The 27,553-nt window shown below is 45.3% G+C and overlaps 1 protein-coding gene across 1 annotated transcript in view; it reads right to left on the minus strand.

Annotated features, from left to right (window-relative positions):
- CFAP77 (cilia and flagella associated protein 77) overlaps positions 1 to 27,553 on the minus strand; it is a 131,914-nt gene that overhangs the window by 103,346 nt on the left and 1,015 nt on the right. The gene's annotated exons all lie outside the window — the stretch shown is intronic.

Genomic DNA, 27,553 nt, shown 5'->3' on the forward strand with positions numbered 1-27,553 from the left:
ATATTTCCCACTGATGATAATGATGGTGATGACAATGAGGATGATGTTGTTGCTGTTGATAATGATGTTGATGATGATGGTGTTGATCATGATGACGATGATGATGATGTTGATGATGATGTTGATGATGGTGTTGATGATGATGATGATGATGATGATAGTGATATTCCCCATTCCTCCTGAGTGGTGATCTAGATCACTGCATCATAGGATCAAGGAACAAGAGAGATGCAAGCCCTGGACATGTAGATTAGGGCATATTACCCAGAGTGAGAGTTGGAACTGTACCAAAGCTGATTTACATGAGGATGAATCAGAAAGACTGAATCAAACCACAAAGATTGGAATCTCTCAGCCCAGAGCTCAGAGGTGGAGGGAGAAAGAAGATGCTTCAGCTGCCTGGGTTGGCTTAATCAGGGGGCTTCCTGGAGGATGGAAGCCAAAGCCAGTGATTTAAACAGGTGAAGGAACAGGGAACATTGATCCTTTATGCCCCCACCGGAAGTCCCTTAGCATCCTCCTGGTCTTTGGGACCTAGAGCTGGACCCAGTGCAGATTGATCCATCATATTCAGCTTCTTCCTAAGCCTTTATTTAAGATTATTGACCATATCTCCCCGACCCTGCACAACAGAGGGGAACTTGGAGATCCTCTTTTCCCTGAGGTTCTACGGTGCAGTGGCAATTACATTCTCCTAAAATAAACACATTTGTATACCAAATGGTGTTCAGAGCCAGTTTGTTCCAGCTCACCAGAGCTGACTGTTAAACATTCAGGAATTTTGCAAGCCACTTGTTAAACACAGCCATTAATAAAATTAAAGTATATAGGCTTACAATTAAATAAGGTATGTTAAAAACAAAGGCAATAAATACTTAAAACTCATCATTTCCTAATTATTTTACTACAATTTACTATTACCTATACTCTTGAGATTTATTTACATCTATTACATCTGTATGGTGAAAATACTGTATACTCATTTCCCACTCTCAGGGTGATCTTTCTAAAAGGAAATGTGATCATATCCCTTTCAATGGCTTCCCACTGACCTCAGACAAATCCAGACTCGTACCATGGCATTCAAGATTCCTCCCTCCAGACCCACCTTTTGCCACGTCCTGCCTTGAATTTCAACCTGCAAATGCTGACTGTCTTTCTGTTCCTGGAATATATCATACCGTCTCTTTGCAAAGAGGTGTGATAAACACAAGAGTAGTATGTAAACAGCTAAGGGAGTGCTCAGAAAGCTGGTCCAGCTCCTGGGGAGACGCTGACCAGAGACGTTTGCATGATAACAGGATTTTTCATCCTTTTTTTATGCATTGGGTGTTTTAAATAAGTATTACAGGCACATAGCACAAAATTCAGAAGATACAAAGGGTGTAAAATGAAGAGCAAGTCTTCCTCCCATTCCTGTCTCCCAAGAATCTCCCTCTCCTTGCCCCACCCCCCCAAGACGCCACCTCTACAGGCAAACCTCATTTTATTGCACTGCACAGATAGTGGGCTTTTTATAGATTGAAGGTTTGTGGCAAACTTGCATCAAGCAAGTCTATCGGTGCCATTTTTCCAACAGTGTTTGCTTACTTTGTGTCTCTGTGTCACATTTTGGTAATTCCCACAAAATTTCAAACTTTTCCATTATTATTATATTTGTTACAGTGATCTGTGATCAGTGATCTTTGATGTTACTATTGCAAAAAGATTATGACCCGCTGAAGGCTCAGATGACGCTTAGCATTTTTTTTGCAATAAAGTATTTTTAAATTAAGGTATGTACATTTTTTGCAGCAACATGGATGGACCTAGTGATTATGATACTAATAAAGGAAGCCAGACAGAGAAAGACAAATATCATATGATATCACTTATATGTGGAATCTAAAAAAAAAATACAAGTGAGCATATTTACAAAACAGAAATAGACCCACAGACATAGAAAACAAATTTATGGTTACCAAGGGGGAAAGGAGAGTGGGGAGGGATAAATTAGGAGTTTGGGATTAACATATATACACTACTATATATAAAATAGATAACCAACAAGGTCCTACTATATGCACAGAGAACTATACTCAATATTTTGTAATAACCTATAAGGGAAAAGGATCTGAAAAAAAAAAACCTATACATGTATAACTGAATCACTTTGCTATACACCCTGAAACTAACACACCATTGTTAATCAACTATACTTCAATTAAAATATATATATAAAATATATATATAGTAAAAAGAAGGTATGTACATTTTTTAGACATAATGCTATTGCACACTTAATAGACTACAATATAGTGTAAACATAACTTTAATATGCACTGGAAAACCAAAAATTTCATGGGACTCCATTTGTTGTGATAGCCCCTTTATTGCCATAGTTTGGAACCAAACCTGCAATATCTCCAAGGTATGCCTGTAGTATAATTTTTGGATTACCCTCATAACATGAATTTTAAAATAGGGGTGGGGGGAACCATCTATAATATCCATCCCCTACATATAACTGTTACCACTTTTCATTTTTCAGAGTTCCCTTCCAGGCCCTCTTCACGGACAAGGATAATTTTTGCAAAACTGTAACCAAACCAGAGGTATAATTTTGTGTCCTGCTTCTCCCCCAACTTTTCATTATATCATGAGCATGTTCCCCATTGCTTGACCTCTTCATAATTATCACTTTTACTTGCGATAGCATTAAAGTCTCCAATTTGAAATATAGAATGATGGAAATAAAGAGATGGGGACCAATATCTTTAAAAAGTTGTATTCTTTTCTGAATGTTCTCTCTATAAAAATCACTCTGCATGTATCTTCATGCCATGAAAAAAGAAATGGAGGCACAAATGCTTTCTTGCAGCAAGAGTGGGAAATGCTCATTTGATTGACTCAGATCAACTGACCAACTCAACTGTATTTGGCCCAACCCTACTATAGTGCATTGAATGGTGGTCCCCCCCAGAAAGATATGTCCCCAGAACTTGTGGCTGTGACCTTATTTGGAAAATGAGTCTTTGCAGATGTAGTTAAATGAAGGCTCTTGAGATGAGATTTAGGCCGCGGACCCTAAATCCGATGAAAAGTGTCCTTGCGAGAAAGAACAGGAAAAGACAGACACAGAGGAGAAGGTCATGTGACCACGGAGGCAGAGACTGGAGTGATTGGGTCACAAGCCAAGGAACACCTGAGCCACCAGAAGCTGGAAGATTCGAGGAAGGATTCTCAAGGCAACACCGTAATTTCCGACTTCTGGTCTCCAGAACTATGAGAGAATCTGTTTCTGTTGTTTAAAGCCATCCAGTGTGTGATATAGCTCGTTACAGTGGCCAGAGGAAATGAACACACCTCCCAAATCCATAACCAGACTGTCTTCTCTTCATTCCCTGGATTCTCTCTGGGAATGATTGTCTGCTGCTGAGGGATGGTGAACCCAAGCCTCACGGTCTGCTTGTTGTACAAATACCCTCCAGTAACAAAAAACTCAGGTTCCCCAGCATAAAAATCCCAGTTGATGGAATCTATATCAAGGTGAACGCTTTCTTCCTTTTTTTTCACTAGTCTAGTGGACAGTGGGTGCTGATGAAGTCATTAGCCGAAATCACCAAGCCGAAATCACCAAGCAAGGGGTTGAAATGAAGGAGGAGGGCCCTGGGGTGCCCTCAAACTATTGATGGGTCAGGTCATGCTGGGCTCCATTAAATACCGCATTAATTGAATTCCTGCCATCTTGGCGGAAACTAGTGATTGATGGGATCAACGTTAAATCTGTTCCAGCGCAGTGAACTTGTCTCTCTAAACGCCACTCAGTGTCCCTGGGGCTCCTCTAACTTCACTGGCCACCCACCCCAGGGGGTCAAGGCTTTCATAAGCAAACTGGCCTCTTGGATTTGGGGGGAAATATGCTGAAAAAGGATTCAGATTCCTTTCATTTTTATTCGGTTCAAAGTGAACATGGGCAAACCCCTCTTCCTAGCATGGTGCCATTTCTTGACAACCGGAGGTAAAATTTCAGACCACTAAGGACATGCTTGGTGATAGCTCACATCGTGCAGAGCGGTGATGCATCAGAAAGGGTCTTCTAGCAAATAATTTGAAAAATCTCTCTCTCTCAGGACCCCAAAATGGGAGTTATGGCATTAAGTTAATAAATAAAATAAGTGGGCAATCTTGTGGTGACATTTTCATTAGCCCACTCTCTTTCTGTCTCATTAGCCTTCATGGGGAGAGGAAGGATTGTTTTAATTAGCAGGGTTGCGAAGTCTTACTCGGGTTGCCTCCCCTCCTGCTGCCCCCAGGATTACCCTGTCAGCTTATAAATACAATACAAATCATTACAGCCCACAATACCACCTCAGAAGGCGACATAAGAAAGGGGATCCACCCCAGTCCGTGTTAAGTGCCTTGGAACAATGTTCTTTCACTAAAGCATTCAAGTATAATTCAAGCGTAATATTGGGCTTTATCAAACAGCTCAGTATCCTCTCACAAAAAAGCTCTTTCTAGTTGGGGACCAGCCATGTGTTCCTCTTTTTCCCTTTTGTGCTCCAGGCTGCCCAGACAGAGGGCACATCTGACACAATGGCCATGCTAGATGGGATCACGGTTCCAAAGTCCCCGACTGGATTTACTTGTTAGATGCGCAAATCAAAAGGCTGACCAGAAACAGCCCCCCAAACCCCCATCAGACTCATATACGCGTTCCCACTGCTCTTAGGCACTTGGGGGCTTGATAACACGCATGTTGATACTAATTGTGCTTCGAGGACACAAAGTTCTACACTATTTTGCTTCTCCTCGAGGCCGCAGATTCCTAGCTTTCAGCCACCTGTGCACATAGCTATGTGTCTCTTCGTGGGGAACACTCTGTCTTTAAATCTTAAAATGAAAGTGTCTTAAGATCGAATTGAAAAATAAATCTAGATGCGCATAGAAATGCCAAGGTTACTATTTCCTAGGAGACGGTCTCCCAGGTACTCATTAAACCGTTTATTTATTCACTCACACGACAAACATTTATTGAGCACCTACTTTATGCTGAGCACTGCAGGCACTGGGGATAAAAAGATGAATGAGACCTGGTCCCTGCCCGCAAGGAACGAACCCACAAAAACAGACATTTTAACTATATATGCTGGACTTCTCTGGTGGCGCAGTGGTTAAGAATCTGCCTGCCAATGCAGGGGACACGGGTACGATCCCTGGTCTGGGAAGATCCCACATGCCGTGGAGCAACTGAGCCCGTGCACCACAACTACTGAAGCCGGTGCGCCTAGAGCCTGTGCTCCGCAACAAGAGAAGCCACCACAATGAGAAGCCCACGCACCGCAACGAAGAGCAGCCCCCGCTCGCCGCAACTAGGGAAAGCCCACGCGCAGCAATGAAGACCCAACGCAGCCAAAAATAAGTAAATTTTAAAAAAATCATAAAAAATAAATAAACAAATAAATAAATATATGCTAAGAGCAAGGACAGAAATACACACAGGATATTATGAAGGCAAGGAAGGGGGAAGCAGACAAAACATCTCGCAGTGGGGATAGGGTCACGAAAGGCTTCCAGAGGGAGGGGACTCAGAGCAGAGTGAGGAAGAGCCACGTGAGAACTGGAGGCATCTCAGGCAGGGGGAACAGTGTGCCCACAGGCAGGCAACTAGGCACACCAACTAGTTCATGGCATCTCAGGGTGTCCATCCCCATGGAGGTAATAAGGCAAGTACCATGCATCAAGATAACACCTCACAGAGGGTGATGATTGAGGAAGGTCTGTTGAGCACTTGAAGTGTCTGCAAATGGAGGCTGCTGACACAGAGAATAATAATAACAATCATAGCACTTGCCATTGACTGGGCCCTTACCATTTACCAAGCTCTACACTTGGCTCTTTATCTATGTTTATCGCATTTAATCTTTGCAACAACCCCGTGAGGCAGGTACTATGATCACCCCTCTTATACAGACAGGGAACTGAGGATTGAGGAGATAGAGTGAGCTGCCTGAGTCTATGCAGAAGGAGGGTCAGGAAGCAGATTAGTTCAAGTCCAAAGCCCATGGCTTTGGGTCCATGGATAGGACTGGCTCCCAGTAAGATCGTGAAGCTGATGGTGTTTCTCAAATGTGGGTTCAGAGCCGTTCACCCCTTCACATCTCTCAGGCTCTCTAGTCACCTGTCGCTTAGGGATCCCACTCCACCTTGTCCCTCGAGCCACACTTTTCTTCCTTCTATCACCCTTCCTCCCTCCCTCCCACATCCAGATCCAGACTCGCTTATATTGTGTCCTGCTTCTTGATGTTCTTTTAAAGAACTGGAAACTCTGATAAATAAATCCGTGCTAAGGCCTCTGTTAGTGGACTCTTCCTTTCTGATAAGAAGTCAGTGATTATTTGAATTGTTATTCTCTTGTATGCAATGTGTTGTTTTTCTCTATCTGATTTCAAGATTTTCTTTTTGGTTCTTAGCAATTTGACTGTGATGTGCATAGATGTGGTTTTGTTATTATTATTTCCTTAATCTTGCTTGGAGGTCACTGAGCTTATGTAATCTCTATGTCTTTAAGTAAAGATGAAGGATTTGGGGGCATTCTTTCTTCAATTACACATACATTAGACCTTTTGATATTGTCTTGCAGGTCCCTGAGGATCAACTGCTTTTTTCAATCAGTTTTCTCTGTTCCTCAATTGGATAATTTCTATTGATATATCTGCAAGTTCACTGGCTCTTCTGCTATCAAGATTCTGGTGTTGAGCCCATTCAGTGAATTTTTATTTCAGATATTGTATTTTCACTTCTAGAATTTCCATTTGGTTCTTCTTGCTTCTTTTTCCTATCTTTACATTCATTATGAACATATTTTCTTCTACATCTTGAACATGGTTATGATAGCCATTTAAAATTTTTGATGGTTAATTCCAAATATGGGCAATCTATGAGGTTTGTCTCGAATGTCTTTTCATTTGAGAATGAGTCACATTTTTCTATTTCTTTGTGTGTCAAGAAATTCTGACCTGTACCACGGACATGGTGACTGATACATTGTGGAGACTCTGGATTCTGTTAGAGTCCTCCTAAGCATTATTTTGTTTTGTTTGCAAGCAGTTTACTTGGTTGAACTCAAATTTTAAACTGTCTCTAATGCAACAGGCAGCAGCTCAAATCTAAGTTCACCTATTTTAGCCTTAGTTGGACTTTTTTGAGTCTGCCCCACTTACAAGTGGTTCAGGGATCATCCTGGGACTTGAGCAAAGTTTATACACTAAATTTGGACTTCTCCTCTCTGGCTCTCTCCTTTCCTGAATCCTTCCCTAATTTTCCATTGACTGTCATTTCCTCGAACTCTGTCTTCTGGTTCTTTGGCCACAGGTTGGATAGAACCACAGGTTTCTAACCAAATTCTCAACACCTTGTGCAGCACTGACTATAGCCTGGCATTTGACTGAGTCATTTTTCAAATGAGAAAATCATTCTCTGCTCTTTGCTCCTTCATGCGTCAACACCCTCATCCGCCTGCTGTATCTGCCTGTGTTCATTCCCTTTCCAGAGCCTCAGGTAGTTTTTTTTTTTTTTAATAATTTTATCTGGAGTTTATAGATGTTATGTCTAGGAGGGTTGGTCGGATAGGAGCTTGCCTGGTCATGACCAGGAGAGGAGCAAGCCTTCTGCTACTAGATTAGGATGACTTAATATGCTGCCCCCTCCTTCTGACACATTCACTGAGATCCCAGATGCCTCAAATGAGAGAAGGGATTCTGTTGAGATTTTCTAGTATCTTGGAAGTCTGGTAGGAAGGATTGGGATAGAAGGGCTTTTCTTCAGATCACAACAAGGAAGTGGCTTTTAAGTTCCAAGGGTAGATCTGATCATTGATGAAAAATGGAAACATTCTTTGTTGTGTTTGACTTATGGGTAGATGCTAAGGTAGTTTCTAAAGCTCTTTTTTCCAAGATAAACACAACTATCTTTAGGATATGATTTGGAGTACTCCTTCATAACGTATGAGATGTAATGCCTGCAAAATCTTAGGAAGGAGAAATGAGGCGATTGGTCCCAGATGGTGGACTGAGCATATACATCTGCCTTCCCACTCTCCCAAAATACCATGAAAGCAGAAAGAAAGTATTTTTCAGAAGGAAAAATGTAAAATAGTGTAGGGAAACAAGAAAGAACTCTGCCAGTGGGCCAGAAATTCTGGGAAATTTCCAAATAATCAAAATCAGACAGGATCAGAAATACAGAAAAGCAAAACCAGAGGAAACTATCACCAGAAATACGTGTAGGAGATGATTACTATGGAGTCGGGGAGTGTTGAGGAGAAGGCCAAGTCCAGATCAAACATACAGGAAAGGAGTGGCTCTGGAGCATAAGGACTATCTGAGGAGCTGTTTTTGGAGCAGTCAGGTTGGCTCAGCCTCTCTCCTTCCAAGGTTTCACTAGGCAGAGAGCAACAGCGGCATTTGCTTCCAGACTAAAGCAGTGAGTATGGGAAGGAGAGAAAAAAAAAAAGACTCATGTAGCTCATTCTTCCTCAAAATATGTTCTCATCCAGAAGGAAAACTGCCAGTTCATCCCACCTCCCAATATATCCCACTTCTCCCCCAACAATCACTAGAGACAGGCCACAATAAAGAGACAAAACATCCACATACAAGTATGTAGGGAATGGTAAATATAAATATTCTGCACAACCAAGAGTAGCCAAACACTTGAGAAAAAAATCATTACCAAGAAAGAGTGACAAAGGGAAAAACTCACACCTGAGGAAATAGAGTTAATAAGGCAAATAGAAGAAGGCTTTTAAAAAATTATAATTCATTCCCTAAGAGATATCAGAGGACATCACAACAATTTTTTCTAAAAACAAAAACAAAAAACCCCCACCACTATTATGGCCAAAGAATAAATGTGAAATCTCGGAAATGAGAGGGGAAGAGGAATAATACACACAAGGTCACACAGCTAGTCATTCGTTCATCCCTTCAACTAACAGCCACGTATTGAGCACCTATTATATGCCAGGCCCTGTATAAGGTTCTTAGAATAGAAAGATAAAAAGAAACAATCCCCGTCCCCAAGGATTTCAATACATAAAGGTGACTGCCACCATGAAATTGTGTACAAAGTACACAAAGCAAGTATTCGCATGGTAGAGGGAATTGGGAAAAGTGACACAGAAGAGGTAGTATTTGGACTGGGACTTTGGGGATGAGACTGCCTTTTTTTCCATGAGAGGATATGGTATAGTTGGGAAACAACATATAGTTAAATATTATTGGAGCATAAAAGTGGAGAATAATTTATGAGTTAGGCAAAGAAAGACCAGACCATGAAAAATTTTGCCACCTACAGGTGATGGTGGGTCATTACACATATTGGGCTAATGATGCAGCAAACAAACAAACAAAAAAAACGGGGCCACCAGTTCATGTAACTCTTGTTTACTGCAGTGCCTCCCATAGTTCTTTATTACCAAAGAAACCTCTAAACCACCAATATATTCATTCATTCATTCTCTCATATATTCATTCATTCATTTATTCAAGAGACATTGTAGAGTGCCCCTGATGTGCCAAATACCGGCTAAGAACTTGAAATAAAGGAATGAAAAAGACACCGTCCTTGCCCTAGATTCACTCACAAGTCACTGCAGATAGAGAGACATAAAAAGGGACAATTTCAATAAAGTGATAGAGGCACACACAAAGTGCTGGCAGATAAAGAAGCACTTCCCAGGAGAAACTTCTTAAACTAAGTCTTAAAGGATGTGTAGGAACAAGCCAGGTGTACAGTGAACAGGCAGAGCTAGAAGTGTAAGGCGGTATGAGAGAGCATGCAGATGGGGACATGCGGGGAGCTGTGGATAGGGATAATCAAAGACAAGTGCAGATGGTACACAGAAACTTACCAAATCACCAGACACTGACCAAAAGACAGACATTTGCCCACAAGAAGTATCCAGAAGCAAACCCATGCCCTTTCCCCCAAACCTCCTCACACCTCCTTCTCTCTCACCCCTGTATACTCGTACGTCCCCGCATCACCAAGTCCTGCCAAATCTGCCTCCCAAATTTCCCTCCAGTTTGCTCATTTGTCTCCATCTCCTCCATCTTCATTCAAGGGTTTTCCCTCACCTGCATTACTTCACAAGCCCCTTAATGGATCTCCCTGTGGCCACCCTGGTGCTCCGCAATCCACTCTCCACTCTGTAGCCAGAAGGTTCTTTGCAATGCCAACCTGACATGTCCCCCTACCTTCAGTCCCGATCCCTGCTTAACAGCCTTCACTGGCTCCCTATGACTCGGGCTAAAAGTCAAACTCTTTAACTGGCCTCCAACAAGGCCCTGCATGATGCAGTCTCAGACAGACCCACTTCTTTGCCTCTTACCTTTCTCTCCTATCCCCATGTTCCAGCTGTGCCAGCCTTCTTTCAGTGCCTGAACCCCCAAACTCTCTCCCACCGCAGGCTCTTTGCACATGCTCTTCTCAGTGCCTGAAATGCCTTTGTCCTTCCCCTCCATCTCCCCCCACCAGACACACACCCACCCACACACACACATATTCCTTCCCCGGTTAATTAAAATCTCAACTCAATTTTCACTTCCTCCAAGAAGTCTTCCCCGACCCTCTCCAGCCACGTGAAGTCTCCCAGTTAGATGCACCTTGACCTTTGTCTTCGTTCTTATCGCAGTTGCAATCTTAACATTTATTTGTGATTCTTGGATTAACGCTCATCTCCCGATTAGACTGTAACATTCCACAAGGGCAATGACCATGTCAAATTTTGCTCATCAATGTCTCTCTAATGTCTAATCCAGTGCCTGGCACATGGAGTGGAAATTCAGTAAAGTATCTGTTGACTAAAACAATGGAGAGATGGATGGATGGATGCATGGATGGATGGATGGATGAATATCTCTGCAGAAGATAAAAAGAAGTGTGTTGTAGAGTCTGCCTTGTAAGGAGTTTCTTACAGATGGTTAGTGATCCACATTACCTGTGCCTAAGGGTTAAATACCAATAACAAGGCAAAAGTGCCATAGGTGGCACAAGATTTTATGTGATTGTCTGCCCTATGAGTGGGCCACACCACACCAGAGAGGAGACCACAGAGATCTAAGTGCTTGCCATGCCCACAGCCCTCACCAAGATAGCAGCCTCGAGTTCAGCACGAAGGACGCCGCTCTACTGATGGCCTTATTAGCCGTAGCACAACTGATGGACCAGAGACTAGAACCCAAGCCCAAAGCGGTCACATGTTGAAGTCCTACCCCCAGGACCTCAGAATGTGACCGGATTTGACCACAGGGTCAATGCAAAGGTAATTTGTTAAGATGAGGTCATAATGAACCTACAGTGGGCCACTAATCCAAAATGACTGATGCCCTTATAAAAAGGGGAAATTTGAGGACTTCCCTGGTGGTCTAGTGGTTCAGACCCGTCACTTTCATTGCCATGGGCCTGGGTTCGATCCCTGGTTGGGGAACTAAGATCCCACAAGCCACGGGGTGTGGCCAAAATAAAAGGGGGTGGGAATTTGGACATAGACACATATCCAGGGAGAATGCCATGTGGACATAGAGATGGCCTCCTTCAAGCCAAAGGGAGAGGCCTGCAACAGATCCTTCTCTCAGGCCCTCAGAAGGAACCAGCCTTGCCAACACCTTGATCTTGGACTTCCAGCCTCCCAACTGTGAGGCAATAAACTTCTGCTTTTAAGCCACCCAGGTCGTGGTCACTTTTTACCCTACCGGCCGTGGCCAAGCAAAGTAGAGGGCAAGATCACTAGACCCAAGAATGACCAGAGAGGGCTTCCCTGGTGGCACAGTGGTTGAGAGTCCTCCTGCCGATGCAGGGGACACGGGTTCGTGCCCCGGTCCGGGAGGATCCCACATGCCGCGGAGCGGCTGGGCCTGTGAGCCATGGCCGCTGAGCTGGCGCATCCGGAGCCTGTGCTCCGCAACGGGAGAGGCCACAACAGTGAGAGGCCCGCATACTGCAAAAAAAAAAAAAAAAAAAAGAATGACCAGAGTGGTAGTGATGGGGCAGGTGGTGTTGGTCTGGGCACCACAGCAAAGGGCAAAGGGGTCAGAAAAGCAGAGCTTTCACTTTGGGAGGGAAGCAGTGAATAGGCTGGAAGGGGAATCTCATCTCATCTCAGGAAAGAAAAACGTCTTACACCCACATGGAAGAATCAGGGCTTCTTGTGCTGTGAGGAAGTCAGTCCTGAGTTGCCCAGACCTGGCTGAGGCTGGCCCACGTGTATCTTAAAACGAACTCTCCCCAGCTTGGCAATAACTCCGCAGCAGGCTTTTTGTATTGATAAATTCATTATATTGCTAGGCAGCGTCTTCCTTATATTTAGCTTAATAACCAACTAATGATCACCTTGGCTAGTTTAGATGATGTCATTTTAAGAAATTATGGCTTAGATCCATCTTCTCTTTCCCTTTTCCCTTTGCCCTCCCTGAATTATTCCTGAGGAAGAAACCAATTAATAGTAGCTTGACTGCTGTAATGCAGCCTGCTGTACAATACAGCAATGCCTAATGGAGTTTTAATTTCCCCATGGTGAGTCAATATTTGTTTTAAGAAAGAAAAATGTCACCATAAACCACTGCCCCAAATGAATTTGGTAGCACAGAGGGTGAGAGAGACTTCTTCTTTAGGTAAACAGTGAAGGAGACTGGATTTGGGGTTGCAGGGGTTTGTCTTCACAAACAGGGTTGCTTATGGTTTCTGCTTCCTCCTTCAGACAAGGGTGGTTATTAAAGATTTTGCTTTGCAAATGCAGATAACTGTCAGAGGCTCACCCACAGTTTAAAGGGTCTGAAACAAAGTCATTATAATGTAGAAGAGGAACAATTTATTCCGGCCTATTAATAACTTGTGGGGAGCAGGGAGGGAAACATAACACGAGGCATCCCTGTGTGAAGACATTAAGGGTGTTTCTTATTTCCCCCAACTAGGGTTGCATGCGGAAACCGAATCCTACTTTTTAAAAAACGGATTAGACTTTTCGGGACCGTGGGAAGAAATAAAGTTCTGCAATGCTCTCTCTCATAATAAGTCTGGCCAAAAAGGATGGTGCTCATCCTGTTGAAAGATAGTTTCATTTCCTCCTCAAAATTGGTATGAAAAATTTGCTTTGCCAAATGAACACTGTATACTGAACTTGTCAAATCCTTTCTCCTGACACAAATAAAAGATAACATTGGGTGGCAGCATGTAAAACAGCTCTGACAAGATAGCAAAGGGAGACAAAGAAATATACATATTTTGATTCTCTCTGTTTTAGAAGCTGGTAGCGGGGGGAGGCGGCCAGCAGCGAATGACTGGCCATCTTTGAATGCTTCAGGTAACAATTGAACAAGCCACTTTCATGTCGATTTTCAATGGTATAATGACCCTGTTTCCAATTAGCCAAAACATGACAAAAACCTCAACTTTTGTAGTGGCACAAACTGCCAGGGAGAAGACGAACTGAGTAACAACACCCCTCATTCAAAAGTTCACGGGTGAACCTCGCGGCTGTAATTACTAGTTCTAACGCAGTGGGATATTATTCCTGGTGTGTTTAAAAATAAATAAGGTAAATGATCACCCTTTCATTAGATCTGTACTCATATCATATAAGTGTCGTATTTTTCCTATTAAAATTGTTGATTGAAGGCCGTTAGCTGTTTATCAGCTCGAAATTACATTCCTGCTCTCTTAGGGGCTGCCGCCATTCAAAATCACAGTCAGCGCCTAGTTAGTAACAAGAAAAGACTCCTAAAACTGCAATTTCAGGGGGAAAAAAAAAACACGAGCAAGAAACCCAGATTGCACCTTCATGTCCCCAAAGGCATCACGCTTCTTTGTTCTGCTAAGAAAAATTAACCTCAATCTCAGCTCCGGGTCCCTAGATTGATTATCATAGTCATTTAAATACTGTAATCTCATTTTCAGCATTGGGATAAGGGGAGGGGGGGGGGAAGAAGCCCTGGGAGTGTGGGGGAGGGGTGCGAGGCTGGAGAGAGAAAGAGCGAGGTGGGGAGGAGAGGGGAAAACAGAATAAATTATCTGACAAAGGGAAGCGGGCCTTTCTGCTCACAGAGTCTATTTTGGATCCTTCCACTTGATTGGAAAAGTTGATGAAGTTTAAATGAAGCAGAATTAGAACCTCAGGCCACTGAGTATTGACGGGGGGGGGGGGACGGGAGAATGTGCAATTCAATAGCCCCGGTTTCAGCAGAAAACAAGGGAAAGGCCTAAATGGCATAATCTTCAATCGAATCTAACATCCACACGGACAAGGCAGGGTAATGAGTTAGGCCAGATCAGGCCTGTTGGTTAAAGAAATTAATCCCTCCTGCCGCCTGCCCAAGCCAGGCTTTGATGCCCATTGTGTGGGCCCCTGTCCCAGTCTATCTAAATGCTAACGAACTGCGGGGGTGAGCAGGACTGTGCTTTTCTTTGCTGGCTCTAATCTGATAACAATTTGCTCTCTCTGATTAGGGGGGTGGGGAGGGGACGGGCGATGGGTGGGAGAGGAGGAGGGGACACCTTCCCTTTGAAAGGGGGAGGCCATTCTGGTCAGCCTGGATGGAGGTTTCACCCCTCACCCCCAACCAGCCAGCCTGGCTCCTGGTCGGCCGGCAGACACACATGTACAGAATAACCTAAACTCCAGGATTCTGTAGGAAGCCAAGTGTCCACGCTCCTTTTCTCTGTATGCCTTGTCTCTTCTTGAGACAGTATGTAGTGACACAAAAGTGCAAGCTTTACCTTAAGCCACCCTGACCCGCTGCCAGCATCCCTTCCTACCGCGCTTCTTCGCCTTCAGACTTTCCCTCCAGACACACCCAAGTTCTCAGCATCCAGTTTCTCGCCTTGTCTGGTCATTTTCTACATCTAGAATGACCTGCTTCCTCCTCTCAGGCCCACTGAGTCCTGCTTGGTCATCCAGCAACTCCACCAGGCCTTTTTGGACCTCTCCAGGCCACCAACCCTCTTCCTAACTGTTTTGTATGTCTTGTATGTTTCAGCCTTAGAAAAACAGCAACGTCTAGGGGAGTGTGTGTGTGTGTGTGTGTGTGCGCGCGCGCGCCTGGTGTGGCATATGTGCCCAACTGTGTAAGATCCTTGAGAACAGAAAGTACACCTCTGGATGAAGTTAACCCTTTAGATAGATGGAGATGGAGATGGACCAGACTCTTCTCTCCCATCAGGACAAAGGAGTCTCTGGGATGATGGACAGTGTGGTATAACGTATAAGGACCATGACAAGCTGTGGACTCATACAAGCCACAGTCCAAGCCCCCACTCTGCTATTTACCCTCTGTGTGACCTTGGGCATGTTATGAGTCTTTCTGAGCTCTGACCTTGCCTAGTTGAGATCATATATGTAAAAGTCTGGCACTTAGCAGGTATTCAGCAGTGGGAACTGTTGGTGCCACCAAGTTCTTTTGATTTGTACAGTGGTTAGGACCTCAGGCTGCAGAGTCCCAGACCTGGCTTGAAGCCTGGCTCCTCCACACACATGCTGGACGACTGTGGGCAAGTTGTGTAGCTTCTCTAAGCCTCAGTTTCCCCATCTGTAAAGTGGGAATGACAGCAATCCTGCCTCTTAGGATTGTGGCAGAGGTTTAAGGGAGGTGATGCTTAAGAAGGGCCAGCACAGTGCCTGGCACATAGTGGGCTCCACGAAGGGTGGCTGCTGTCCGCTGGTACAGAGAGGGTGTCAGGTGGCCAAATGGGTCACCAGCCAGGAGCTTCCTGGAAACTCAGACTCCAGGCCTCAGCCTCCAGGCACCCTCCCACTCCGGGAGAAGTCAGGCCCGCAGAGCATCCTGCCAGGAGATCCTGGGAGGATCTGCCGCCAGGAGCACGTGGCTGCCTAAGGAAAGATGGAGCTTTCAGAAGCCCCAGGCAGACGCTTTCCTTTTAGAAGGGAAGTTTCTGAAAGACTTGCTTAAACCTCCGAATTTATGCCCACTGGGTGCCTAGAGAGAGAGCAAAATCTAGAGTGACAATTTATAAAGGTTTTGAAGGCAGACGCGAAGCCCGGTACTCGGTCCTAAGGGATCCTTCGGAATCACCTCAGCAGGCTCCCTCAAACGACTTGGGGAAAATTCAGAGCATGACAGACCAGGGGCTTGTTTAACTTGCAGAAAGTAAACACATCGCAGCCGCTAACCCTAAACCATCGCGCTGCTCGTCCCGCTCATGGTTCTCCAAACATGCAGCCTGGAAGGAGACCAGGATGCAGTGAACGTGTCTGTCCCAGCACAGTAGGGCTCTTGGTGATTCCTTCAGTCAACCTGCAGCATCCTGCAGCCAGGAGTGGGTACCTTGGTCCCCATCAACGCTGGGAGGGAGGGGCTGGCACTTAGACCTACTGCTGATTTCTGGACGTGTTTCTCAGCCCTCTGTTCTCTGTCTTGTGTATCCTACTTGCTCTGGCCCCTGCAGCTCCCAGATCCAACTGGGAGCCCCGCCGGACCTGGCCTCACTCTCTGCCCAGCCTCCTCTCAGCATTTGTCTCCCCTGATGCTTGACTGCAGCCTCCTGAATTCCAAGTTCCTCCTTGCCTTGGAGGCACAAAACCTCTTATTTTACCTAGAACAGTCTCTACCTACTGCCCACCCAAACACAGACACACACACACTCCCACCAGCATGCCATAACTGACCACTCTACTCATCCCAGGAGGTTGGGCTGAGATGACACATCCTTGGACTTGAACTTGCGTAGCCTCCTGGCACCGCAGCCGCCTCCACAGTGCCCAACCCTAGGGAAGAGGTAGTTGCCCTATTGTCTGTCTTCACCAGGGCTTTGAGCTGCCTGCAGGCAGGAACTCAGGCTCTCTTGCCCACAGAGGTCTCCCCAGGCCCAGCACGCTGCCTGGCACCTAATAGCCCCTCAATAAACATTTTGCAAAGGGTCGAATAAGCAAATGAAGGGGAGGGTCCCAGCAGTTCTCAGGGAGAAAGCCATTCAGATGCGCAGAAACCAAGGCTTTGGGACCTTTCAGGGACTCACCAAGGTTTCAGAGCCAATAAGAGTGTGCAGGAGACTGGGAGCTCATGACTGTGGTCGTGGGGCCTGGAGTGTCTGGTCCAGGGCAAGTGTGCAGTGCTGAATGAATGAATAGATGACGGAAGGATGGATAGATGGATGACACGCAGCCTAGAGGGGAACCGAGGCCTCTTAAATCTGGCGATCCAGTGCATTTTCCCCCTCCCACCTCCCCCTGAATATCCTTTTTCCTAGAAAGCTTTTTCTCCCCCAGTCAAAAGTTAATTTACCCTGAAGCTAATGAAGCTTAGGCTTCAGGGCCCCTCTCTGTACCAGGCCCCTTCCAAGGCCTTGGACTTCATTTCCAACATCATTTTAAATTTTGTACTCTGGTTTTTTTTTTGCAGTACGTGGGCCTCTCACTGCTGTGGCCTCTCCCGTTGTGGAGCACAGGCTCCGGACGCGCAGGCTCAGCGGCCATGGCTCACGGGCCCAGCCACTCCACGGCATATGGGATCTTCCCGGACCAGGGCACGAACCCATGTCCCCTGCATCGGCAGGCGGACTCCCAACCACTGTGCCACCAGGGAAGCCCCTGTTTCTTTTTTATTTATTTGTTTGTTTGTTTGTTTGTTTTTGGCCGCACCATGCGGCTTGCAGGATCTTAGTTCCCTGACCAGAGATTGAACCAGGGCCCCAGAAGTAGAAGTGAGAGCCCTAACCACTGCTCCACCAGAGAATTCCCTGTACTCTGTTTCTTAAAAAGAGATCCCCGAATTGCATAAGCTACAGGCCACACAATACCTGCCTCCACCTCTGCCCCCACCTCACCTGACTCAGCTTGGTGTCAAGATTCAGCTCTAGCCATCAGTCTAGGAGTCCTTCCCTTGCCTCCCCCCCATCCAGGCACAGCTGCCCTCCAGCACTGAGCACGAATCCCATCCAGACGGCCGTCACCACATCTGTACCACTTTGCTGTTTGTTTCAATGCCTGTTTTTGTCGACGAGATTGTAAGCTCTTTGAGGGCAAAGCCTGTGCCCAGACTGGTCTACCCCCCTATCCTTGGTGCCAAGCTCTGTGTCTCATACACAAGCAGTTAATTCTGTTAATTCAAGCAGTGAGTGAATGCGTCTGCAGCTGCTTTCCTCACAGAATCCTAGAGTTGTCTGTTCTTGTCCATTTCAGACCTTTGCTCAGGCCAGCCCCTCCCCTGAAGCCCCTCCTCTCCTTTCCAGCCACTGGAATCCAACCCACCCTGCAGCCCCAGTCCAGGTGCACAAGCTGCCCTGGGTGCTCCAACACTGCTCCCACCTTCACTCTCAAAAATGCCTCTCAGCACCTCTCCTTCTGCCTTTGATAACTTTTATTAGTGGTTTTAACGTGCAAAGTCTGGTTCTTCCATAAACTCCTTGGAAACAAATTCTTAAACCTCTTGTGTTTCCACCAGCACCTTGTGTGTTATAGGTGTGTGATAAATATTTGCTCATTGACAGAGGGGTTCATTAATAGTTTCAAATGAATATCAAACAAGAATTTTAAGTCAGTGTCTCTGTTCTTAAATATCTCTGGGAGACAGTGGGAAAATATGAATGGAATTCATAACAGGAACATTAAAATGGCATTTTAGTGGGGCAATATGGCCAGACTGACTAGTGTCCAGCAAAATGGACCCAAAAAGTTGCCAGCAAATTTTCCAGTTCCCTCAACCGCGATGCTATGGCCATAAGATCACCTCTCTCCATGTCTTTTGCGGGCGCCCCCATCTTTGCAGGAGGCCGCGGCCTCTGAGCTTCGGCTAGCTGGGGCTTTTTCTCTGATGTGGCGAGGCAGCTTGGATGCTGTGCCATTGGTCCCAAATGGCCAGCCACCTGGCAGTGATGTGGCCTTTCACTAATGTTGTACCTTGAAATCAAAGCACTTCTGATTCTCCACTTTCATTCCTCTGGACAAACACAAAAGATTTTGATCCACACAAAGAAATTTATCTTGTTCGCTTCTGTGTTCATTGGTCCCCCCCCAATATGTATTGTTTGGTTCATATAAAAGATCAAAAAACCCCTCTTTCTGGCTCATTATGTGTTTTCTCCGATGCTCTTGGTGAGCTATTCTCCCCCTGTGTGCCCTTCATGTTGACCTTTCTGCTCATTGACCCACATCAGTCAGTTTCTTGACCGAACCCTGATGTGCCTTTAAAGTATTGGGTGGAAAAATACAGCTGTTTTCTTTATAAAGCACATTGACTTGCTTCTCTGAAATGCTCTACTTCGTTGCACAACGAGAGTGTAAGGGCTAGGCTGGGACTCTGGTCCACCGTGAGCTTAAGTTTTGCTGGACCACATCAATTCCGTTTTAAATCCTAAATGAGTTCATGCTGAGAAAAACACAACCAAAGCAAGCCCTCAGAAGGTAATGCGCCAGGGAAACAAAGCTTGTGCGGTGGTCAGTGATTACTCAACAAACCAGCCCCTACACTAATCAGTTTATCTGATGAATTATAGAGCCTCACTCGGTGGATTGCTAGAAATGCTTTCTATTTTTTTAAACTCCAGCGTGGGTGAGGCTGGAGACAGATAAGCCCTGACAGAAACCAGCAAATGTATGGAGCCTGGAACTAAGGAAAAGGAAACGGATTCAAAAGGGGGAACGAGGTTCCTTAAAAAACTAAAAATAGAAGTACCATATGATCCAGCAATCCCACTACTAGGCATATACCCTGAGAAAACCATAATTCAAAAAGAGACATGTACCAAAATGTTCATTGCAGCTCTATTCACAATAGCCCGGAGCTGGAAACAACCTAAGTGTCCATCATCGGATGAATGGATAAAGAAGATGTGGCACATATATACAATGGAATATTACTCAGCCATAAAAAGAAACGAAACTGAGCTATTTGTAATGAGGTGGATAGACCTAGAGTCTGTCATACAGAGTGAAGTAAGTCAGAAAGAGAAAGACAAATACCGTATGCTAACACATATATATGGAATATAAGAAAAAAAAAATGTCATGAAGAACCTAGGGGTAAAACGGGAATAAAGACACAGACCTACTTGAGAATGGACTTGAGGATATGGGGAGGGGGAAGGGTAAGCTGTGACAAAGCGAAAGAGAGGCATGGACATATATACACTACCAAACGTAAGGTAGATAGATAGTGGGAAGCAGCCGCAGAGCACAGGGAGATCAGCTCGGTGCTTTGTGACTGCCTGGAGGGGAGGGATGGGGAGGGTGGGAGGGAGGGAGATGCATGAGGGAGGGGATGTGGGAACAGATGTATATGTATGACTGATTCACTTTGTTATAAAGCAGAAACTAATAAAAAAAAAGGAAAAAAAAAAAAAAAGGGGGAACTTAAGGGGGCTTCCCCGGTGGCGCAGTGGTTGAGAGTCCACCTGCCGATGCAGAGGACATGGGTTCGTGCCCCAGTCCGGGAAGATCCCACATGCCGCGGAGCGGCTGGTCCCGTGAGCCATGGCCGCTGAGCCTGTGCGTCCGGAGCCTGTGCTCCGCAATGGGAGAGGCCACAACAGTGAGAGGCCTGTGTACCGCAAAAAAAAAAGAGGGGGAACTTAAAATGGCCATAAAAGGTCCAGTGGTTAGGACTCCATGCTTCCACTGCAGGGGGCCTGGGTTCAATCCCTGGTCGAAGAACTAAGATCCCGCAAGACGCGTGGCACGCCAATAAATAAATACATTTTTTTAATGAAAAAATATAAAATGGCCATAAAATGAATGGAGTCAGGGGACGGAAGCAAACAATGGATAGAGAAGCAATTAAACTAAACCATCTCATTTCTATAATCTTTGTATTACATTTTCAAGAGACCCTGGACCGTGGATGAACTAATAATGAATTCTCCACATGTTGATGTTTTTCTGGTCCAGGGTTTCTCAGCCTCAGCACTATTGGCATTTGGGGAGATGATTCCCTTTTTGGGCAGGTGCAGGCATCCTGTGCATTGTTGGGCAGCATCCCTGGCTTCTACCCACTAGATGCTGGTAGCAGCCCCCTTCCCGGTTGTGATAACCAAAAGCATCTCCTGACATGGCCAGATGTTCCCTGGGGAGCAAAATTGCTCCCCCGCCCCAGTTGAGGACCACTGGTCTACTTCCAGAATGTCATAATCTCTTCCATAATATAGTGTCTCATTTAAATCAGTCTTCATTACATCCTTGAGAAGTAAACAAGGTAGTTATTAGCACCCATACTTCACAAAGGAGGAAACAGGCTTGGACATTAAGCCACTTGCCCAAGAACCCTCAAGAGAGCCAGAAACCGAATTGTTTTCACCCTTAGCCAGGGCGAACCCATCTGCTTCAGGGCACACAGTTTCAGGAAGCATGAGATGGGGTGGGCAACAGTGATTTTCAACAAGAGCACAAAGGGGAAAAAGAGTAAGCCCTTGAGTGGATTTGTCTCATGATACATTTATAAGTTCAGATTTAGGACATTTACCTAAAGTCGATTGATGAGAATAAGGTTGTCTTGAGGCACGTAAGTGTTAGAAGCAGGATAAAGGAAAATAACAAAAGTGCCACGTGTTAAGTGCCCTTCTGGGCCTGGCACACCTGTGTCATCTCATTGAACCCTCACAACTCCCCCATGGCTGGTGCCAACTGTAACAGCCCATTTCACAGAGAGGAAACTGAGGCTCAAAGGTAAATAAGCTCACGTGTGGCACAGCAAGAAAGCGGCTGAGACAGAACGTGTCCTGGGATCTTCCTGGCTCCATGGCCTGACATCGACACTGCCTTTGTCTCCAGTGTGGTGGCTGCAGTTTTATATCTGCCTGGGCTACCAACTTATTTTTTAAAATTAATTTTTATTGGAGTATAGTTGCTTTACAATGTTGTGTTAGTTTCTACTATACAGCAAAATAAATCAGCTATACATATACATATATCCCCTCTTTTTTGGATTTCCTTCCCATTTAGGTCACCACAGTGCATTAAGTAGAGTTCCCTGTGCTATCCAACTTATTGCTGTATCTTTTGTGATGGTATGAAAACACCAGCTGCAGCCTGGAATTGTTTTCACAGTCCTCGTTTACACGGATTCAGGAGCTTGAAAGGAGAGTCAAGGGGCGATTTCATTTAAAGTTGAATTGTTTTTGTTTTTTTAACAAATACGAAGCACCCAACGCTTACAGTATATGCTAAAACCAACCAAAATGTAGTATGATGTGATTGTGCCTTTGCTTCTTTTTGCCCAGCCAGCCAGAGGGTCCTGGAGCGATGGCCCCACAGATGTGTCTGAGGTTTAACAGAGCCCGGCTCCCAGGGCCACAGCAATCACTCTGCACACTGGCCTCCAGAAACGGATTTACCCAGCCTAGAAGTCCAGCAGGGTCTGAGCTTGGTTCCAATCCTCCCGGTCTGTGACACATTCACTGCAGGACCAGCACAAACACAGAACCAACGCCCTAAAATGAATCAATTCAAATCATTGCTAACAAGCTGGTGGTCTCCACTGTTAGCATTTCATATAAAACACTTTTAATTGTGTTTTCTTCCCATTATACTTTTTAAACAGTTAAAGATGCATTTTCTTAACAAGCAGTTTGAATCAGACACTTTACAAGAACTCTGATGCTTCTAGAGACAGGTGAATGACTTGAAAACCACTGAAATTAGAAATAGGGGTTTGGAGCTTCCCTGGTGGTGCAGTGGTTAAGAATCTGCCTGCCAACTCAGGGGACACAGATTTGAGCCCTGGTCCGGGAAGATCCCACATGCCTCGAAGCAGCTAAGCCCGTGCACCACAACTACTGAAGCCCATGCACCTAGAGCCCGTGCTCTGCAAAAAGAGAAGCCACCGCAATGAGAAGTCTGCGCACCGCAACGAAGAGTAGCCTTGGCTCGCCGCAACTAGAGAAAGCCCGCGCGCGGCAACAAAGTCCCAACGCAGCCAAAAATAAATAAATAAATACATTTTTTAAAAAAGAAAGAAAGAAATAGCGGTTTGAAATTTTGTCCGCAGGACCAGTAGTAAATCAAGAAAACTTTGTCTTTCAAATACAGGAAAAGTGGCCTAAATTCTACTATGAGCAGCACTTGAGCCTGGAAGATTCTGGAAGGTGCTGGAAGCCACTTCTGACTTGTTCATTCAGGACTCAGAATTCTTCCTGGAGGAACGGTCTTCCTGCCACTGATCTGAGAGGAGTGTTCAGAAGGGGTCTGAGCTCATCCCCCAGGAACCCGCATTCTGAGGTCTTCATTAACGTTTCAAAGCCAAAGCCCCTCTTTTTTTTAGAGAAACAAAGAGGAAGGCGGCCCCTCCTCCAGCAGATCTGTCCCACCCACCCACCCGGGCCAGTGGTAAAAAGCCTGGGAGGGAGCAGGTCTCCCTTCTGAACCGACCACAGGGCTGGGCACTGCTGCAGCCCCTGCTTGCTCACCCTTGCTCACTGAAGGATGTGCCTGGGCGCCAGGAAGCTGGAAGCTTTGATTTAAAAAGAAGAAAAAAGGACCAAGAGAGAAAGAGTTGCAGGGATTGACAACCCCATAGCTTTCCCTAGAAAAATGAAAGCTGCCCACCAGCCTGCAGAGACTGGGTCCTTAAGATGGGCAGCTCAGTTTCAGCCCCCCTTCCTTGTGTTTTACTTTCTCCAGTTACATTGTAAATTGAACGTAAAAGGATCTGAGCAATCAAAGGCATATTCTCTGCAATACATAGCGGAATATAACATTTTCCCATTTCACTCAAACATGATAAAAATACTGACCTACGGGGCTTCCCTGGTGGCGTAGTGGTTGAGAGTCCGCCTGCCGATGCAGGGGACACGGGTTCATGCCCCGGTCCGGGAAGATCCCACATGCCGCCGAGCGGCTGGGCCTGTGAGCCATGGCCGCTGAGCCTGCGTGTCCGGAGCCTGTGCTCCGCAACGGGACAGGCCACGACAGTGAGAGGCCCGCGTACTTCAAAAAAAAAAAACTGACCTACGCTGGGTTGTTTGCCCGACTGTGTGTTTGTCTGCCCACCTTCTTTGCATTTGTCTCTACCTACGTGCCGATGTTCACCAGCCTCAATATTTATTAGAGACGTTAGGCTCTTAGTGTGGTTGAGTGTGGTTGCCTAATTTTGTAGAGCATCCAATTTGGACACCCTGGCTCTAAATAAATGCTTCCCCGTGAAGACGATGATAAGGATCCCAGCAGCGGTGCTGAGTCTTAGGAAATAGAACTCGGGTTGGGGTGAAAATCTATGAACCCTTAGGATCTAAGGAGCGTCGAGTCATCTGGCCCCGGAGGGCTGAGTTTCTCCCAATCTCCACCCCTGATCAGAATCTACCTTTTCACCCTTCAAGGTCCAGTTTCAGGACTGTTCCTTTACAAAGCCTCCTGAGTCGTGCTCAGGGTTTCCTCCCCCCAAATCTGAACCTCTCCGGGTAGTGCAGAAACTTGAAACTTACGGGGTGTGTGTGTGTGTGTGTGACCCATGACATTGCTTGTCTTATTATCTGTGTGTGTGTGTGTGTGTGCACAACAGTAAGAGCTAATGCTTCCTGAGAGCTTTCTTTGATGCAGGGGCTATGCTAAGCAATATATATGTCATACATATGAAATACATATATATAATGATATATATAGATATTCTGTCTCCCCAGCTAAGTAATTAACTCCTTATGGGAAAGAGCTAAGTTCTGAACTTGTTTCTATGCCCCCAAGAGAGCTTAGGTTGGTGCAGAGTATTCAGTAAACATTCAATAAATATTTCTTGGCTGTCAACAAATCCCAAGAAATTAGCAGAGTTCACTCTGGAAGGAATGTTGAGTGAAACAATAATGGAACCGGATTCAGCAATGAACATTTTTTGGACTGCCTGATGTACAGATATAACCAATCTGGGTTGTCATTCATTAACTAATTGTGTATCGCAGCCAAAGAGCATGAGTCTGGAAGTCAGGTGACATAAATCCCATCCCACTTCTGTGACCAGGTCAGGGTAGTGCCTTGGGCAAGTCTCTTCCCCTCTCTGGGTCTTAATAGCCTCAAAAAAGGAATTGGACTAGATGGCTGTAAGCCTCCTTCCAACCCCAGAATGATGTGATTCTATAGCTCTATCTACAAATGCACACGCTTCTTGTTTGTGACATAAAGCCCCACAGAAGAACAAAGTCGGCAAGAAATTATGAAAAACATCGGGTGCCGTGATCATTTGCACCCTCTAAGGATGCTCAATTCAATAAATTCCACCCCTGTACCTAGCCTGCCTCTCCAGGGTGACAGAAGATTCAAGGCTGTCAGTGGAGCAAACCAAACAGTCTCTCCCCATAATTGTATTGACAGGATATCAGCCGAGTTCCGATGGCAGGAAGGGTGCACCCTGACAGGTTCTGTAAAGGAGCCTTGAAGGCTATTGTAGCAGGATCCTCTGTTGAGTCACAGAGTTCTGGGGAAATGAGAATCAAGCAGGGAGAAGCTTGGCTCTTTCTCTATTTAATTTTATTCTTCCCAGAGAGTCACATTTGAAGGAAAACTGGCTAACCACATGTCACTTTATACAATAGAATAGATGCCCTTTCTAATGGAAAACACCTACATCTTCTTGTGGCCACATTAAAACGTGGAGCTGATTCAATCAGCCCCACTCAATAGCCAGTTGGCTTGGTTTTAAATGAGGCAAAGAGTTGTTGAGCTCTTGCTGATAAAATATCTGCTTGGATGTCTGAGGTTTTCACTTTTCACTTGGTTACGGTGGCATCTTGCAGACATGTTCTTGAATAACTGATGTGTGTACGTCCCGGTAAATTCCATGGGTGTGAAACAGCAGTGTTGTGTTTGTTCAGGCAGTGTGTCTGCATTTTAAATGAAAAAAAAAAAAAATCCCGATCCTATTCACTGGAGAAAACAATCTGAGCAACAACCCCCCAATATGGGGGAGTAAATGACTCTTTCTAAGGTGCTATGTTCCCCCAATACAGATGCAACCTTCAGATTCAGACTGAGACAAAACCAAAATATACTTCAGTTCCAATCATTCTCCTGCAGACACCCCAGGCAGAGGGCACTCCCACCTCTGCTGCACACAATGAGAACTCGCACAGAAACAAGGGTTTGAAAATCTGGGATTGTGAAACTGACATGCCACAGTCAAGAAATCCACAAGCCATGCCTCAACAGAAATTTCAGCAATATATTATTTTTTAAAAGATGTTTTTTAAAGGCTCCACCATCTTGGATACTTTCAATCTTCTTTTCTTGAGAGCTGAAAACCTCAAAGTTTTTTTCATAATTTAAATTTCCTTTAAAATAGAGGAAGCTTTTTGGAGTGGTAAAAGTAAAGCTGGGCTGGGAGCCAGTGAACGTAGCTTCTACCCCCGGCTCTGCCAGAACCTTGCACAAAGAACCCACCACAGACAGCCTCAGCGTCCCCAGTGTAAGGAGGGGTCTGGAGAAGGTAACAGTCAAGGTTACTCCTTGCTCTCAATGTTTCTGCAGCTTTTACTTAGGCCAGATTTTAGTAGAAAAATCTGTTAGCGGTGGTCAGTATTGAAATGTGGACATAATCTTAACTGCTACTGAAACTACCTTACGGCCCATCAAGAACTGGAGGGAGAAAAGTAAGAAGGAAAGACCTGCTTTCCTGACAGGAGACAAGCTGGGCACGATCACCAGGGCGCCCCCTGCTGCTTGAGCCAAGTCACCGCTGACGGGGCAGCCCTGTTCTGTGTCTCATGCTCTGAAGACAGAACCCTCGGTGGTGGGTCAGTGTCTCCTGCACATTTTCCAACCCAAAGTTTAAGTTCAGGAATTAGGACTGAATTCATCTGGAAGCTGTTCAGCTAGTGCCATCCAGAGGCCAAATACTGTCCTTCTTGATATGCAGCATGAGCAAAAGGAAAGAAGGGAGGGGAAATGTTTACTTATAGATGTGTATGTTATACATGTTAAACACATGTATATTGTACATACACGTGTGTGTATGTGTGCATATATATATGTAAAGTGTATGTGTATATACAATGTGTATATATCTATACATATACCTATATGTATGTACGTGTCTCTATGGATATATTATGGCTTGGGGTGGGCATCACACTTAATTCACCATGGAGAATAACTCCATTACGTTGTCCATTTTGTATATAAGTAGGAAGGAGTTGGTCCCCCAGTAACTGCTTGAGTAAAAGCAATGATCAGAGGTGGGGAAATTGATTCTCCCCTTGATCCCAGAGTGGTGAACCCCATCTGTCCTCTGAGAGTGGCTCTTCTCACCTAGAAATAAGTGAAGGACTTTGCTCCACTTTGGGAGGCCTAGGAAGGGGAGGTGTTAGATGGAAGGGTGCCTAGTGTGATAAGCCAGCTTCTCCCAGCTGCTGGCCCAGGAAACAGTTTGGGCAAGAGGAGAGAATCCGTGTTTTCATAGGAGCCAGTTAACTCAGCTAATTCTACCACGATGTTAAGAAAGCCCAGGTTCCCTGTATGAAACAAACAAACAAAAAACTAACAACAACCAAAACCTCTGGGCTCTAAACAGCTCCTGGCGTTCAGATAAATAATTGTTACTGAATCCACGTTTATCACCTGCGCCTTCCACCCCCGGAATCTGGGGAA

The sequence above is a fragment of the Mesoplodon densirostris genome, chromosome 6 (assembly GCF_025265405.1).
Source record: "Mesoplodon densirostris isolate mMesDen1 chromosome 6, mMesDen1 primary haplotype, whole genome shotgun sequence".
Taxonomy (NCBI): domain Eukaryota; kingdom Metazoa; phylum Chordata; class Mammalia; order Artiodactyla; family Ziphiidae; genus Mesoplodon; species Mesoplodon densirostris.